At 41.2% G+C, this 19324-nt stretch overlaps 1 protein-coding gene and 1 long non-coding RNA gene across 3 annotated transcripts in view; both read right to left on the reverse strand.

Moving 5' to 3' along the window:
- The window catches only part of TIGIT (T cell immunoreceptor with Ig and ITIM domains), a 103902-nt gene that overhangs the window by 59874 nt on the left and 24704 nt on the right, over positions 1–19324 (reverse strand). The gene's annotated exons all lie outside the window — the stretch shown is intronic.
- Positions 5085–11494, reverse strand: LOC148754810 (uncharacterized). The gene is made up of 2 exons (XR_016019625.1): positions 10988–11494; positions 5085–5648 (listed from the first exon to the last, which is right to left on the reverse strand). It is a non-coding gene; the product is annotated as an uncharacterized LOC148754810 (long non-coding RNA).

Consider the following 19324-nt stretch of genomic DNA (forward strand, 5'->3'; position numbering starts at 1 on the left):
CTTTTTTTCTTTTTTCTTTTTTTCAAGTTCTCATCTGATGAAAGTCAGAGAGGTGGCACCGAGCTTGTAATGAAAGAAAGATTCTGCTGAGAATGAGCCGATGAGATGTGACACAGAAAGGGTAAGCAGGATGTCTTCGTTTTGAAATGACAGGCGATAAGCTACCCGGGTGCCTGGTGAGATTTTAGTCCATAACTAGGTAGCAACCTGTCAAACGCAGGCCCCTTAAATGCATCACAAGAATTCTCACTTGAGATGATTTCAATTCCAGCTCTGCCTGTGTGAGTGTGTGAGTATATGCACGCACGCGTAGCAAACATAATTGAATGCCCCCAAATCACCGCCATGTCCTGTGAAGGGTACCACTGTAATCACACGCGGGCGAGAGCTCAAAGTCCGTCCATTGCCTTTCTCGCTTAGGCAGTGACAAGGTCTTATGACCACAGCCCAGATGCCGAGTCATTTATTTTCATGTCTGAAGACTCATGTTAGCTTTCTCCCAAAACATTCATCAAGCAGAGTCTTTGATTGACTGTTCTTTTTATGTGTTTTGTCTGGATGAAGTAGGGTTATTTGAATTTGTTCAGTTTTCAATAAGATGGGGGCAATAGAGAAGCAACTGAGAAAATTGACTATCACTTGGCAAGGAAATAAGAAGACTGAAATCTTTTTTTTTTTTATCATAAAATCCCTGGGTCCCACCTGAGCAGTTGTACCCTGGACCTGCAGGTACCTCATTTCTCCACACATTCTTTTATGAAAAGACTCTCTCTGCTGCTTTTGCCAAGTGCCAACACCATTCTAGCTTGCCAGCTGGAGACTAAGATAAACAATCACGAATGAAAACAAGTGGTTGTCTGGATCCATTCTCTCTGAGACCAGAAATGGGCAGGTGAACTGGTCCCCGCCCCTGCACTTCAGCGGCATGATCGAGAGGGTGTAGTGGACACTTTCCAAAGAAATGGCTCCCCCTGCTGCTGCCCCCCCCTCCCCCGCCCCGTCAGCTGGGCATGTGCTCCACACTCCATCCTCCTAGCACCTTTCCTTACCACGGCAGGGAGTGAACTCAGCTGAGGATGGGAAAACCACCCGCTGATCTCGCTCCAAGTACAAAGTAGACTCACTCAAGTTGTGTGTGTGAAGGAAGGAAGCAGACAGACAAGGAACGTCCTTTCAAGGAACTGGCAAGGAGAGTTGTGAGGGTGGGAGGGGCTCACCTTGGTTGGCCCCACCCCTGAAAAAGCTCCCCTGGCTAGAAATGGGGTTCAGGTATGGGAAACAGTAGTAGGCAACCAGGCCTGTCTCATTAGAAGCACCTCATGAGTCTGAGTCCAGTCACTTATCTGCCACATTCTGCTTATAGTCTGATTTCCCAAATCTATTTTCCTCCCTAAAAGGGAGTGGCCCCCACATGCAGGTCACCAAGACAGAATCACCACAGAGTCACCACTAATACATGGGACTAGTGACGGTTGCCATTGAACACCATGATGTTGGCTAATGAGCTTTAGGGCGTGACTCAGTCTTCCCAGCCCTGTGTGCAGGAGAGAGTCTGTTCCTGGAGGGGAAAGCCCAGAGGAGACGTTTATGAACTTATAACTTGTTCTCCCCAGAGGTGTAATGGAATGGGGTTGACATTTTATTGTGTCTCAACATTAATTTGATTCCAGTGGTATGTTACATATAAGCCAACAAGAGCCTCGGATAAGGTCTCAAAGCTTCTTAAATGTCACTCACTGCCTAGTGAATGCAGAAGGGAGCTGTTGTCGCAGTGACTCTGCCTCTGTTTAGTGACATAAGCTGGCAGACCTATCGAAGTGGCTCATATGTAGCCTGGTTGACCATGGCAACCAAAAGAGATGACACGGTTACTGTTGCCAATCCAGCCCTTTCCACAGGTGACCAAAATAGAACCATCTTAAACCAGTTTTCCAAATCTATGGGACAGAAATCAGAACTAAGAAGATTATTTGGCAAAAGGATGTGATGAGAGGAGTCGGATTGATTGAGAAGGGACATGATGTGATGACAATATTTCTGGAATGATGGAAGTGTTCTACATCTTGATCACATGTGGGTTACATGAGTGTCTGCGTTTCAAAACTGATCAAACCACACACTTCATGTCTGTGCATTTCACTGTAGGTAAATTATACCCTTGTTATTAAAAGGCTATTTCTCCTAGGCCACAAGAAGGACAATTCTGGTAGTCCTCACCTCCAACCTACCTTTCTGGTACCAGTTGAGAAAGGGCAGCCCAGAAGTTCCAGTCCTTGCTCCCTGTGCCCTACTGTGAGCAATAGTAGATCAAACCCAAGACTTGGAATCTAAAGCCTAAATCTGAAGCCCTGCTTGTCACTCATCAAGCCTGTGACTTTTGGAAAGTCCCCTGATCTCTTTGAGGTTCTGATTCTTCATCTATAGCATGGAGGCTGGGACCCCTGCCTTCCCTAGAAGATCATCGGAGGAAATGAAAAATAACCTTTATGAACTGGGAAGAGCTACAGGAATACAGATTGTACACTGTCTCGAAAAGATCAAAGATCAACACCGTTTAGATACATACCTGAAATGGACAAGCTTTTTAATATAGTGTTAAAACTCCAACTGGACAATCTTCTTTGAAAATCTTCATAAACAAGATGTAACTAAATAATTATAAGTAGTGATACGAATTTTACTCCACAGCACCCAAGTGTGAAATAATGTTATATCTCCTTGTTTCTGTAATCATAAAACCTATTCCAACTTTCCACCGACCTGAGAGGCAGAAAGTTCACTTTCAATCAGTTTGTGGGTACCCTGATCAACCCCAAGCACAGACATTGCTATTGACACATTCAGACTAATCATGTAATATGGGCCTGGATAACGTAAGTTCTTTGCTCTCCCTGCCACCATTCCTGAGACAGGGATGGTAGAGTCAGACTTTACTACAGCGCTGGCTTCTCTTTACACTCTTTACAGGGTGGGGAAATTAGATGTTAACACTTGTTAATAATGGTATATACATATATATGTATATACGTGTATATATGTATGTATGTGTGTACATATATATACACACATATGTAATTATGAGGTATGACAATTAAGTTTGCGGACTTGTTGCAATAATGTTGCTAACCTTTTCTTGATATCAGAGGGATTATTCATTATGAATTTGTACCAACTAGACAAACAGTTAACCAAGTTTACTATTTGGAAGTGCTGAAAAGTCTGCGTGAAAAAGTTAAAGGAAAACAACCTGAACTTTTCACCAACAATTCATGGCTCTTGCATCACAACAATGCACCAGCTCACACAGCACTGTCTGTGAGGGAGTTTTTAGCCAGTAAACAAATAACTGTATTGGTACATCCCGCCTAGTCACCTGATCTGGAGTCCAATGATTTCTTTCTTTATCCAAAGAGAAAGGAAATATTGAAAGAAAGACATTTGGATGACATTCAGGACATCAGGGTAATACAACGACAGCTCTGATGGCCATTCCAGAAAAAGAGTTCCAAAATTGCTTTGAAGGGTGGACTAGGCACTGGCGTCAGTGCATAGCTTCCCAAGGGGAGTACTTCGAAGGTGACCGTGGTGATATTCAACAATGAGGTATGTAGCACTTTTTCTAGGATGAATTCATGAACTTAATTGTCTGAACTTGTATGTACACACATACACACACACACACACACAAATACAACATTGTAACATCTCCTCCAGTGTCTAGAGCTCCCACCCATAAATCACAGTATAAACGAATGGATGCAACTTACTTTGAGAAGCATGTGAAGTGAGGAGAAAAACACTCCCTTAACTGCAGACAATCAGATGCTCTAGGGTCAGATGATGAGGGGAGTTGCGACGGGCCAGCCGTCACGAGTCGGTGGGTTCCCGAATGGGGGAGTGGGAATGAATAAAAGACACTCTCACATATGATGGCGATCGCGGAACTTCAGTGATCCTGAAGACACTAAGTTTATTTTACTGCACCCATATAAGCAGTTTGAGCACGTGCAAGTATGTATTAACATAACAAATGTAAATTCTTTAGCTTTCACATAGAGGATACAACATTCACCGAAACTCACAAGTAATTATCTTATCAATTGCCCTGATAGGCATCAGCCTTCTGTGTCTGGGAATGGGCCGCTCCCACCAAATTCCTCAGCAGCTTACAAGCTCAAGCTCCCCTCAGGTGCAGGCAGAGACAATTGCCTCAGTGGGAGGAAACAGGTAGCATAAACCGAGCCATTCTGCAAAGCTCAGAGTTTCCTGTAACCATGGCTCCCCACATCTCCCCCTTTTTTATTTTATATGAACAAAATCCATCCAGTCAGGATGGCGAGGTGACGGCGCCTGTCTTAGGCATCTCAGGACGCCTGCCTCAACTTACCCGTCATTGGTACTCATATTTTATCATACAAGCCCTGTCTTAGGTGTTGAAGCGGCTCCCAAGTATTTACCCGTCATTGACTAATCCGTCCCTCATAAATGCACAGGGGTGAGAGTCTTAAGACTTGTCTTAAGCTCAAGCTGATGGATGTCAGCTCGTAAGTCTAACATCCTGCTGATGAAACATCTAATGAGGATGGGGAGTAGGCACAGAACCAAACAGACACAGAAGCCCAATAAACCTACTCAAAGCATACTCAATTTCTTTAAAAACCTGCAAACTTCTTTCAGCATACCAAGGTCCAGAAATATTAACAGGAAGCATAACAAAAGATGGCTGTTTAAGTATCATAACATGAGTTCCTGATGGTACCCAAGAAATACAATTTGCTAAAGAACAATTACTACAGGATACACTAAATTGGTTTCCTATAAAGTGTACATTAAGATTTCCAATCAACAGTGCATAAGGAGAAGGAACACAAGCAGATATATTAACAGTCTTAGCAACAGTAGTCCAATCTCTAGTCCCATCTTTCAAGACACTCACATGACTGCAGGGAGTGCCTGATTTACAGAACTCAACTATTTGAACAACTTCACCTATTACTCCCATAAGTCTCCATAATGAATTTTGCTGATACTGTGTATCAGAAGTCCAAAATCCAGAAATCAGTTCTCAGGCCCATCCTGACTGGTTACTTCTTGACCAGTTAATGATGTATCTGCCTGTTCCAGGAATGTCATAACGAACAGGATCATTGTCAAGACAGTCTCTCCATGGGACAGTCTCAATATTTAATTTCAATCTTTTATTGTAAGATGGATGTGATGGAGGGATGGGCAGATTTATTCTGCGTCCTCCTGACCAATCACCTAGCATATTAAGACGAACAGTCCATCCAACTAAAGAGTCATTAATGTGCATAGTGACAGGAGAACTACGCAAGCACCAAGATGTTGACCTATTATTTGCAATACAAATAGGCAAACCTGTTCCTGTACCATTATAAGTAAAATTCTTCTCTAGTTGTTGTTTTATGTGTCCATCAGAGGGCAATCCTAAGGCCTGAGTATCATTAACATAAACTGGAATCTCAGGACCGTCCCACACAGCGAGGTGGAGGATTGGTGGATCAGGTACATAGGCCCAATACGTCTGGTCAGGTTCCGCTTGGCAAAGCATCAGTAGCATCATCAATGGGCTGAGGGTCCACATGTCGCACCAATCTTTCTGGCAGCCACCGAGGGCCTTCTGCATCCTGTGGAAAAACACATACATGTCCTCGTCCCCATATGAGGACTGGATCTGGGCCTTGCCAAGAGCCCGTAAGTGGGTCTTTCCATTTGACCAAAGCCTGTGGGGCAGTAGAAGGATGCCAAAAGCGCTCTGCAGCACTCTTGCCATGGGCATCCAAGGTCAAAAAATTTTGAATAAAGAGAGAATGAGACAAATAATTATGAGGTGTCAGGGGATATAACTCCCCCTTTTTTATTTTTTGCAAATTAACTTTTAATGTACCATGAGTACGTTCAACAATCCCTTGTCCTTGGGGATTGTAAGGAATGCCAGTAACATGATTGATCGAAAATTGCTGGCAAAATAGAGCAAATTTTTTGCTGGTATAACCTGAGCCATTATCTGTTTTAAGTTTTTTAGGAGTTCCAATCATGGCAAATGCAGCAAGACAATGTCTAATTACGTGTGACGTTGCTTCTCCTGTCTGAACAGAAGCCACAACGAATCCGGAGAATGTATCGATGGAGACATGAACATATTTTAATTTTCCAAATTCAGGTATATGAGTCACATCCATTTGCCATAAGTCATTAGGACGTAAGCCTCGGGGGTTGACTCCATAATGAGGCACAGGCAGAAGATGTGAACAGTCCGGACATTGTTTTACTATCTGACGTGCTGCTTCTCTGGTTATATTATACTGCAATCTCAAGCTCTGGCTATTTTGATGGTGGAGGCTATGAGCCTTTTGTGCCTTTTCTATTTGAGTCAAGGCAACGAGCTGAGTGGCAGAGTCTGCAATTTGATTTCCTGAGGCCAAAGGGCCTGGAAGATTAGAATGAGCTCTAATATGGCCAATATAAAATTTTTCACAGCGCAGCTGAATGGCCCGCTGTATCTGAAGAAACAGATCCTGAATAACAGGATTGCTGGTACTAATAAAAGGTACTGTTTCTAAACTTTGGATAGCACGAACTACATAATGGCTATCAGAAAATAAATTAAAAGACTGGGAAGCAAAATCAAGCAAAACCATATGAACTGCTCGAAGCTCAACTATTTGAGCTGAGGCTGGAGGTGTCTGCACTCTTTTAATGACCTTATCATTGAGTGCATAGACAGCTGCACCATTACTAGATCCATCAGTAAATATATTAAGTACAGCAGGAAGAGGAGCGTGTGACACAACTGAAGGAAAAATAGGAGCATGATGCTGAAAAAATTGAAGCAATTTATGCTTAGGATAATGATTATCTAAAGTTCCCACAAAATGAGCCAATGCAACAGGAAAACTGTTAGTAAACTGCATCAGGCCTTGAATCTGTGCTTTTGTAAAAGGAATAACAATAGAATCTGGTTCCTTTCCATAAAATTTTCGAGCTTCTAAGCGGCTCTCCTGAATTAAACTGGCCACAAATTCATAATAAGGTGTAAGATTCTTTTGTGCAGCCACATGGAGGTGTATCCATCTAAGTGGCCCTTCTTGCCACAACACTGCTGTGGGTGTATGTTTGGTGTCTAAAACATACACATATAGAGGTTTAGAATAATCTAAAAAAGAAACATGCTGTTGCTGAATGGCTTCCTCAACCTTAGAAAGAGCCTTCCGTGCAGGCTCAGTAAGAGACCTGGGCGAGGTCGGATCAGAATCTCCTTTTAAAATTTCAAACAGTGGTTTAAGATCTCCAGTAGTTAGTCCCAAAGAAGGGCGCAGCCAATTAATATCTCCCAACAGTTTCTGAAAATCATTAAGAGATTTAAGATGATCTTTTCTAAGCTCTATTTTTTGTGGAGTGAAATACTGAGCAAACAACTGAAATCCCAAGTAAGAATAAGGCTCACTTCGCTGTACTTTCTCAGGTGCAATAATAAGACCTGAGGCTAGAAGATTCTTTTTTATATCTGTAAAGCAAGCTAACAACATTCCTTCTTTCTTACAAGCCAATAAGATGTCATCCATATAATGAATGATATACACAGAAGGAAACTGTTTTCTGGTGTTATCAATTGCTTCACTAACAAACTTTTGACATAAAGTGGGGCTGTTTGCCATACCTTGGGGGAGGACTCGCCATTGATATCTTTTTATAGGTTCCTGGAAATTTGGACTAGGAATACTAAAGGCAAATCTCTTACAATCTTGCGGATGAAGGGGAATAGTATAAAAACAATCCTTCAAATCCAAGACTATTTTATAAGTGTCTTTTGGTATGGCAGAGGGATGAGGTAATCCTGGTTGCAAAGCCCCCATAACTTCCATAGTTTCATTCACTTTTCTCAAATCCTGCAACAATCTCCATTTCCCTGATTTTTTCTTAATTACAAAAATGGGTGAATTCCAAGGAGAGGTTGATTCAGTTATGTTGCCTTGTTCAAGCTGCTCCTGTACTAGCGCTTGAGCGGCCAAGATTTTTTCTTTAGTAAGGGGCCATTGATCTATCCACACAGGCGTATCAGATTTCCAAGTAATAGCCTCTGCTGTTTTTTGGTGGAGTACAGGTAAATCTATGACCCCTGGGGAAAATACCCCAAACCTGTCCTCTGTAAATTGGGATTGGGCGATATAGGTTCCTGACGTCCTTGTCCTGCGCTCCCTAAGCCTTTCCCAGGAAGAAACCCCTGATCAAACATCTGCTGAGTAACTTGAACACTCGGGCTGTAAAGATAAACTCCCATATTGCTCATAATATCACGTCCCCACAAATTCACCGGCAAACCGGGAATAATATAAGGCTGAAATGTTCCTTGATGACCATCATCATCCTGCCATGATAACAAATTGCTACTTTGCTGTGGGGCGTGAGACTGACCGATACCTTGCAGGCTTGTACTCGTACTTTGCATCGGCCAATTAGATGGCCAATGTTGCGCAGATATGCAAGACACATCGGCTCCAGTATCTAAAAGCCCCTGAAAATCTTTCCCAGCAATCTTAAGCTGTAAAACAGGTCGATCTTTCTTTATTTCTTGAACCCAATACACATCCGAGGAACCGAAGCCTCGATCTCCTCGTTCTTGGTCTTGTCTACTTTTCCCTATTTTCATCCTAGGCAAAATTATTAATTGAGCAATCCGAGTTCCAGAGGGAATATTGGAAATAGTCAGTGGTGAATGAACCATAATCTTAATTTTTCCGGTAAAATCCTCATCAATAACTCCCGGGGAAACTTGAATTCCCTTCATGGTTGTACTACTTCTCCCTAATAGAAGCCCAACGGTTTTTGGCGGCAGCGGCCCAAAAACCCCTGTGGGTAGGGCTTGCATTCCCATTTCAGGAGTTAATACGATGTCGGCGGTGGAACACAAGTCCAATCCTGCGCTGCCTGAGGTGGCCCGGAATAAATCTGTGATGTATTTCTTTTCTGAGGTTCGTTCCCTTTCTGCTCGGGAACCTGCAGAGCCCCATAACATTGCTGATTCGGGGCCTGGGGCTGGCCCCTCACCCAGTTTCCCTGAATCGGTTTTCCATCTTTATCTATCCTAGATTTACACTCATTAGCCCAATGCTTTCCTCTCCTACATTTAGGACAGATATCTGGAGGTTTTTTAACAGGAGCAGCTACAGTCCCTGTTTTTCCCTTATCGGGGCATTGGGCTGCTCGATGTCCCCTTTTCCCGCAAGTAAAACATGCTCCAGTACGATTCCCTGTATGAAGTCTTGCCTGTTGATTGAGCACTTCCCTCATAGGCTTTCCCTGTATAGCTGCCGCTATTGCTATGCCCTGGGTAAAAGAGGGGCCCACATCAGTACACAGGCGAAGGTATTCAGATAAATCTCCTTTCTTCCTAATTGGCCTGATAACGGCTTGACATGCCGAATTGGCATTTTCATAGGCAAGCTGCGTTATAAAGGACTGGGTAGCCATTGACGCCCCAAAAATCCGTCCAGCCGCAGTGGTAAGGCGGGACACAAAATCTTGGAACGGCTCATCCGCTCCCTGTCTTATCTGAGATACATGTTCCTCTTTGCGGGAAGTTTCTGGTAGCATACGCCAGGCTTCCTTTGCAGCGGCAGAAGTCTGAGCATAAGCTCCTGCCGCAAAGCCCATTTGGTTTCTTATTTCAGCATAAATGCCTTCACCGGCCAACATCTCAAAAGTAATGGGAACTCGCCTCAAATTGTTCTGATTAGCTTTCTTTTTGCAGTTTTCATAAAACTCAGATCTCCATAAGAGATGATCGCCTCCCGAAAGGCAAGCATGAGCAATAAGCTTCCAATCCTCTGGAGGGGTGGCTTCAGTAGACAGAATATCCAAAATTGCCAGGGTAAAAGGGGCAATAGGCCCATACTGCACACAAGCCTCTTTCAATTCTTTTATCTGCTTCCACTGGAAAGGCCTCCAATCCCTAACCCTACGTCCTGCCTGATCATATCTTTCAAAAATAGGATATACGCCAAACTGTTCTGTAGATTCCCCTTGTTTGTGAGCCTCTTCACAAGCTATTTGAAGAGGGGATAGTACAACAGAGTCCGATCCTGGCTTAACATAACTTGGCGAAGGCTCTGCAGGCATGTCCCAAACCGGGGACTGCGGCGGAGGTCTCCACCTACAGGACTCCTCAGGAGGTGGTGCAGAGGGATCAACTATGGGGGGATCTTTACCCCGAGGACAATTTCCTCCGTCTACAGCAACTTTAAGTTCTATCAACTGTCCCTGAATCTTTTTTATTTGATCTGCAAGAGAAAGTGCAGTATCTGCAAGTTTCTCGTCCTCCCGAGCCACAGCCACTAAAGGAGGGTTTTTGTCTCTATCATATTTGACTCCCTCATCTTCTAATTTTTCCTGATCCTGAGGTTTTAAATCTTCCCGGTGCTCGACCGGAGTTTCCTGATAAACAGGCTCTTTATTAACCTTAAGAACTCCCTCTAACAACTTTGCGCTCTCTCCCTCCTCATCACCGGCTTGTTTCACTTTCTCTAATTTGCATTCCTCATGTTTAAGGTTCAAACAGTCTCGGATCAAAGTCCACAGTCCAAATGTTTCCACAGGGACCCGCTGAGGTCCGTGGACAGTGTAAAAATCCTTTAATTGTTTTCCCACTTTCTGCCAGGTTCCCAGACTGACAGTTCCTTCTTCAGGAAACCACGGACAAACTTCTTTTACAAATTCTAAAAACTTATCTAACTGTTCTCTGCTCACCCGACTGCCATGGGCGGCAAGCAATTTCTTAAGTCCTCTAACATACAGGTCCTTGCTGCTAGCGTGACCCATTCTTTTCCCTAACTCGGTCCTTCTTTCAAACAAAGAAACAATCAGGTGCCCTTCTGGATTGGGGCCCAATCAAGCTCCGTGACAAAAAGTCGTGGAACTATCAATCATTCACACATTCATTCAACCGAGGGGATCGTGTCTCACTCACCGTGCATCCACTGATTCAGCTCTAATGAGCCGGGGCCCTTTCCACGCGGTGTTCCTCACTGTTACCCCCGTATTCGAGCCCCACGTTGGGCGCCAAGTGCGACGGGCCAGCCGTCACGAGTCGGTGGGTTCCCGAATGGGGGAGTGGGAATGAATAAAAGACACTCTCACATATGATGGCGATCGCGGAACTTCAGTGATCCTGAAGACACTAAGTTTATTTTACTGCACCCATATAAGCAGTTTGAGCACGTGCAAGTATGTATTAACATAACAAATGTAAATTCTTTAGCTTTCACATAGAGGATACAACATTCACCGAAACTCACAAGTAATTATCTTATCAATTGCCCTGATAGGCATCAGCCTTCTGTGTCTGGGAATGGGCCGCTCCCACCAAATTCCTCAGCAGCTTACAAGCTCAAGCTCCCCTCAGGTGCAGGCAGAGACAATTGCCTCAGTGGGAGGAAACAGGTAGCATAAACCGAGCCATTCTGCAAAGCTCAGAGTTTCCTGTAACCATGGCTCCCCACAGGGAGTCAAAAATCTGACATGAACAACTCTTAAAATAACTTGAGTTGAGAGCTGTCTTCAGTTATTGGAATGGTTGCTAATGTAGGAGAAGAAAGAGAACAATGCTAAGCTTGCCCCAGAGCGAGAACAAAGACCAATGGGTGGAAGTCACAAAGACCCTAAAAATAAAGAAGATATTTCCAACAAAAGCTGTCCAACAATGGAATAGGCTCTTTCTAAGGGTGACAGAAATTCCTTAACTTGGAGAGTTTCAAGGAAACTGATAACAAATGATAAGATAAAACAGATGTTGGACTAGAGATCTACAGTCAGTGCTAATTGTTTATCATTCTGATACTAGAGAACAGATTAGAATTTGACATAGTATCTTCTTGGAATTTACCAGGTATGTTTAAATTTCCCTGGGAGAGAGAAGCAACAACACAGAGGAGGCTCGCTATGGGCCATCACGGAGAGGGATTTACACTCCGCTGGCTGGACCAGCGGTCCCATTAGGCACAGTATCTTAAGAGCCAGTGGCTTTCTTGGGCCCAAAGTGAGCTGCTGTCATTATCTAAAGGGTCCAGTCTGATGATCTGAAAAACAACAACAGGAGGCTGTAGACAGCACAAAACGTCCATCCCTAATCTAAAATTCAAGACAGGGATAAAGTTACAGCCAGGAGTAGGGATGCTGATAAGAAACCCAAGCACCAGTGCTCAACTGTTTCAGGATCCCTTTGAGCATTTATGAAAATTATAGCCCCTCTCTGCAGAAAAATGTACATTTGCACAAAATTTCAAGGGCTCTGTTTGAATCCCCTGTGTTTCATTCAAGAACTACAGGTGTATAATACTAGGCACCATCAGTAGTTTTTGCTGATGTTGTTGATGATGGTGACTATGAGGAGGATGGATTGGCTTTCTCGTATGAGTCAGTTTTCCCAAAGCCTGAACAACTCTGGTACATAAACGTTGTGGTTGCAGTCCAAGTTCTAAAGTGGGAAGAAATCGTAAGTCATTTATCCCTTTCCCAGGTATCTTTTCACCCCATGGTAGAACAGAGAGAAACTGGGGAAGTAGATAAAGATATCTCAGGAGGTAGCTCTTTTGTGCTCCTAGGATAGGCTAGAGTATAGGTTAAACCTGAATCATCCAAAAGTTGATACACAAATATATTTTAAGTACACTGTTCATAACCATGGAGGGTTTGACTATTCCCCCTCCCCAGTTTAGCTATTCGTTTATGCTGGCCTGGGCTGCTGTGCCCAAACAGCTCCATTATCATCTTTTAAAATGTCTTTGCATGGCACCTAACCAATCTTATCAAAAAGTTCTTATCAAAAGGTTCTTATCAAAAGTTCAGTAAATATGGCATGTTAGTAAACATTTGTTATAATACATTACCCCCAAACTTACCAGCTTAAAAGAGTAAACATTTATTATCTCACAGTTTTCGTGAATCAAGAATCTGAGCACAGCTTTCGCAGAAGCCTGTATGTCAAGGTGTGTCACAAGGCTACAGTGACAGAGGTAAGTTGCTGGCTAGGACTGCAGCCTCCATCAAAGGCTTGACCGAGGGAGGATCCGCTTCTAAGCTCCTCACACAGTTGTAGGAGGTCAGTGCCTCACAGCCTTCTGGACTGAAGGCCTCACCTCCTCCCTGGCTGCTGGGCAGAGGCCTCCTTCAGTTTCTTGCCACGTAAGTCGCTCCACCACATAATTTAGAACATGACAACTAGCTTCCCACAGAGCAAACTAGCAAGAGAATGAAAGAAAGAAAGCAAGATGGAAGTTTTGCAACCTAATCTCAGAAGTGGCATCTCAACTCTTTTGCTGTATTCTGTTCATGATAAATGAGTCATTAACATCAGACCACACTCAAGGGAGGAGATTATGCAAAGGTGTGAATACCAGAAGTGGGACATGATGGGGAGTCATCTTAGAGACTGCCTAACACACATGTGTTCAAATTCTGACTCTGCCACTTATTGTAGGACCTCAGGCCAGTAACCCAACCTCTCTCAACCTGGGTTTACCCCCCTGTGAAGTTAAGGTAATAATGCTTAATTTGCAGGGTTGCGAGGAAGATGAAAGATAATGAACGTATCTCCTGTAGCTCAAAACAAAAACAACTTAATTAAATGATGGGCAAAGCACTTGAATAGGCATTTTTCCAAAGATGTACAAATGCCCGATAAGCACATAAAAAGATGCTCAACATCATTAGTCACCAGGGAAATGCAAATCAAAACCAAAATGAGATACCATTTCAGACTTACTAATATGGCTATTGTTTAAGAAAAAGGAAAAATAAGGAAATAAGAGTTGGTTAAGGATGTGGAGAAACTGGAACCTTTGTACATTGCTGGTGGGAATGTAAATGGTACAGCAACTGTGGAAAAGAATTTGACTGTTACTCAAAAAGTTAAACATAGAATTACCATGTAACCCAGCAATTCTACTACTCAGAATACACCCCAAAGAATTGAAAACAAGGATTCAAACAAATACTTGTATGCCAATGTTATAGCAGCATTATTCACAATAGCTAAAGGTAGAAATAATGCAAGCTTCCATCGAGGGATGAATAAACAAATTGTGCTACACACACAATATTCTTTACATTCATGGATGAACCTTGAAAACATCGTAAGTGAAGTGATCCAGATACAAAAGGACAAATATTATACGATTCCACTATATGAAATACCTAGGATAGGTAAATTCATAGAGACAGGAAGTATATAAGAGGATACCAGGCATTGGGGGAAGGGAGGAATGGGGAGTTACTGCTCAAGAGGTACAGTTTCCTTTTGGGGATGATGAAAGGGTTTTGGAAACAGTCGGGATGGTTGCACAGCATTACGAAAGTAGTTAATGCCATTGAATTGTACACTTAAAAATGGTTAAAAGGGCATATCTTATGTTATATAATATTCAACCACAGTTTTTTTAAAAAGATAATGAATATAGTATAGTAGCTGCTCAACAAATTGCAGAATTAAATACCCATCAGCAGAGATCATGAAGGCCATCGCTTTAAATGTCTTGGACCATGGCCCTGCCTGATCTGGGATGTGAAAGACATTGTAAAGCAGGGGGGATAGGGGTCAAATATGCTTCCACCAACAGCTGGTTCCTTGTTTGCCATTTGGGGTGCACTGTATTTTCCACACATTCTTAGCTCTAATAATCTGAGAAGGAATGAGGGGAGAAATTACTATATTCCCTATGATAGTTTGGGGGACAGACATATGCTCACTGTCTGTGGTTAAACATATAAGAGCAAAATTTGCCTTTGTTTGATCATCCTCTTTTCACCTCAGTTCCCTGCAGGATTTGAAGTGATTTCACTAAGTGTTCCAAAGATCCCCAGCTGTGTGGCTATAATGGTTACTTTCCTATGGTAATCTGGACCCCTGGGTAAGGGCTCAGGCTTGAAGCCAAGCTCCCTGTGGTTTGAATCCCAGTTTTGCAACTTTGTGAGAGAGTGATCCTGAGTTTACCCACTCACTTACTTACCTAATCCCTCTGATTCCATTTCTTTCTCTATAAAATGATAATAACAATGCCTAGCTCATAAGGTATTGTAAAGTATAAATGAAATAATGCACATAACTGACTTAGAAAGGAACCTGGCACATATCAAAGTGGCAACAAATGGCAGCTAATTTGTTATCTTAGAGCACTATTATTTTTCTACTGCAGCTCTGTCTGTGCAACATTACGTGAGTGAATAATTATTTAACGTTAGTTTCTCCAAGTATCTGATGAGTAAAATAGGACATTCATTTTTCCATTTCAAACATTTAATGGACACGTACTGTGTGAATGGTATTCTATTTTATCATATTACGCAATCTTGCTTCATGCAGTTGAGGATGTGGGTGCAGGGAAGGGATGTGTCAATTGGATAATAGCCATGACAGAAGTCACTGGCAAGAGTTAGATAAAATTTCTAGAGCAATTAAAATCTTCCAGGTAGCTTCTAGTGTCCAGATGACCTATGTTACAAATGTTTTTGAAAAGTCAATGTGACTGTGCCAGCATTTTTAAATAGAGCACACTGCTTCCTATGTATGACTAATTATGAAGACCCAGTCTGTTCTAGCCCTCTTTAGAAGGAAATAAGACTCATTTTGATACTGTTTATGACGATTATTCGATAGCAGGACACAAAGGCAAAGGAACACCTGTCAGAGTGTTCAAATTGTGTAACACTCCAACAGACAGTTTTTCCTTTAAAAACAAAGAAATAACAAGGGGGAAGATGTAGCATTGAACATATGAACCCTCATAGGTTCTGGAGTCATGCCATAAACCATCCCACCCTGATTCAAATTTTTACTACAGGATAATTTCAAATTATTTTAAAATAGTATCCAACCTCATATGCTGATTGTTTCATAAAACTGATTGTAATCAAATAATTGCTCCTCTTTTAAAATATTCTAGTACCCTATCCATGCATCTTTACATCAAAATATTCTAAATTAAAGACATTAGATATTATTTACCCTAGTTCTTCAATTCCTACTCTTCAGAATGCAAAATGTACCTTCTCACATCACAGAGAAAACTCTCTTTTAATTTATTTATGCAACAAATTCAATAAATATTTGTTTAGGCAACGGTTAGTTATTGGGTGTCTACTATGTACCAAGAGGGAAACAGTAACATATCCTCCCACTACCCATCATAGGAAGTGTAGAGGTGATAATAATAAAGTATGGATGATCATCAAGCCTCCACTTGAATGATTCTAGTGGTAGGTATCTCACCATGAGGGAGCAAACTCAGTATTGGCAAGATCTAATTGTTAGAAAGTTATTTCATATCTGAGCTGAGTATAGGTGACGCTTAGTTCCAACATAACATCTGGCATGCATTGCCCTGCCAGGCAAAAATTAGGGACACTGCCAAGGCTATTCCATACCAAATACAGAAAATAAACCCTTTGGCACAGAGACAAAATTCCCTACAGAGTTTCCTCCTGGTGCCAGCTATTTTTCTACTCCCCTAAGCATTCAGCATCTCTACACAAGTAACACAGACTTACAAAATAAGTAAACTTTTACTTTACAGTTTTTCCTTCATTTTCAACTTAGAGGTTGAGAAACTAACCACCTCAATCTCTTAAAGAACCCATTCAAACTCTTATTTTATAGTGAGCTAATAATTGTCAAGCATAAGTTGCCTTCTAAACATAAGTAAGCAAAGGGAAATTACTGACTCTTTATAAAGTTTCTATGATTCAAAAGAAAGGAATTTGGTTTCTGTTTTGGTATGGCAAAGTGAGGTCCAAACAGAATGATTCTCCTGCAGATCACAGCTATAAAATTTGCATAAATACCAAATGTAAACCATGTGGAAGTACTGGAGAATAAACAAAAGCAGGTTGATTCTAGAGAAGAATTGGAACTTGTGAAAATGAATGAGTAAAAGGTGAGTTTCCCTATTGTTATGGTGTTCTGCTTGAAGGCAGACTGCAGTCAGAGCAGCTAAAACTCTAATAGAAAATGAGAACTTATCCGGTCAGAAGAACCAGAGGACAGTGTTGGATGAACCACAGCTGCTAGAAATTGAGGGATGAATCCCAGAAAAGAAGGAACCAGAGTGGGTGAGCCACAATTTCTGTGTATAAATTCTGCCCAAATCTCTGGTTGACTCCTGAACCACATATTTAGGCGGGCAAACTCCAACTAAAGACAAAAGAATGAATTGAGATTTGAGTTGCCACCTAAAAGATAAAGTTTGCATTTTGAGTGCACTCAGGTAAAACAACGAAAGCAAAATAAATCATTGGAAGACTGTGACAGAATCCATACCTACCATTCACAATGTATAGGATAAAATGCAAAATCAATCAACATACAGAGAACCAGGAAACCGTGACTTATTCTCAAGAGAAAAAGAAACTAATAGAGAACAACTCCAAGATGACCTAAATGTTGGAATAGCAGCTATTATAGCTATACTTGATGAGTTAAAAAAATATATATATGCTTTCAATGAATAAAATTATAGGACATCTCAGCAGAGAAGTAGATGCTATATTTAAAAAACAAAATGTAAACCCAAGAACTGAAAAAATATACATTTTTAAAAATCACTGCATGGACATAATGAAATGGAGATTATAAAGAAATGAAACAATTAACTGAAGATACATCAATAGAAATTACCGAATCTAAAGAAGTAAGAAAAAAAGAATTAGGAGAAAAAATGTGCGCGGAGCTTTCAGAGGCCAGTGGGACAATATCAAAATGTCTAACATACATATTATAATTACAGTCTATGAAGGAAAAAGTGTGAAAAGGGGGCATAAAAATATTTGAAAAAATAATGGCCAAAATTTTCCCAATTTTGGTTAAAAGTATAAATTTACACTCAATTTCTGGCAGATTAAACTCTAGGCAGAATAAACACAGAGAAAACCATGTGTAGCAGCATTATAGTCAAAATCACTGAGTAACAAAGATACAAAGATAATTATTTTAAAGTACAGAAAGAAAAAAAGTCAATCCAGGATTTTATATCCAGCAAAAAATGCCCTTCAAGAAAAAGAAAAAATAAAGAAAATGAAAAGAATTAATTACCAACAGATATGCACTATCAGAAAGTATAAAGGAAGTTCTTCAGGCTAAAGGAAAATGAAACCAAATGGAAATAAAATCTTCAGCAAAGAACAAAGAGGATCAGAAATGGTTAATATCTGGTAAATATATAGGACTATTTATTCCTCTAATTTTCTTTAAAAACATAGAATTGTTTAAAGTAAAAACAGTAATATTACCTTGCTGGAGTTTATAATGTATGTAGATAAAAATACATATAAGAACTGTAGCATGAAAGATAGAGGTGGGAATAAATGGACCTCTACGGTTGAAAAATTTCTATATTTCATGTAAAGTGAGATAATATTAACTCTAAGCAGACAACAAAAAGTTACAGATGTATATTATAAACCCTATAGCAACCAACAAAATGTAATACAAATAGGTATAGCTAAAAAGCCAATAAATAAACTAAAATGTAATTATAAAAATATATAAATTATCCCAAAGAAAAGGATTCTCTAACAGAGAAAAATTGTTTTCTTTGAAGGAGAAATTTCCCCACAATGCCATTTTATAATTATCAAGAAAAAAACACTTTATCTATGTAGCTAAAACCAATAATAAAAAAGAAAGCAATAAAAGAGAAGGAAAGATTTCATGGAGAATTAAAACAAGCAACAGCCATGTGAGGAGACAACCAAAAGGCAGCTGGTGCAAAAGCAAGAAAGTGGACCCTCACCAGACACGAGGCCTGCTGGCATCTTCACCTAGAAGACTTCCAGCCTCCAGAACAGTGAGAAAAACAAACAAACAAACAAACAAAAATATTGTTTAAAAACATGAACAAGATGGCAAAGTAGATAAACGCTGTGCTTGCGTCCTCTCACAACCAATCAGAATCACAACTAAACTACTGAACAACCATCATTGAGAATTACCTGATGTCTAGCTGTATGTCCTACAACTAAAGACATACAGAAGAAACCACCTCAAGACTGGTAGGAGAGGCAGGACATAGAATGGGCTGGTCCCACACCCATGTGTAACCAATAAAAATTGAAAGTGATATCTCAGCTACAGAGATCCCCCCAGAGAAGCCTGGGGCCCAAGTCCCACACCAGGATCCCCAGCCCAAGTTTCCAGTGCCAGGGAGAGAAGTCCCCATGATTTCTGGCTATGAAAACCAGTGGAGACTGTGGCTGAGTGAGATGGAGGGCAGGTGAGTCCCAGGCAATCCTCTTAAAGAGCCACATAGAAATTTAC

This window comes from Rhinolophus sinicus, chromosome 17 (assembly GCF_057876585.1).
Source record: "Rhinolophus sinicus isolate RSI-liver-muscle chromosome 17, RSI-T2T, whole genome shotgun sequence".
NCBI classification, from domain to species: Eukaryota; Metazoa; Chordata; class Mammalia; order Chiroptera; family Rhinolophidae; genus Rhinolophus; species Rhinolophus sinicus.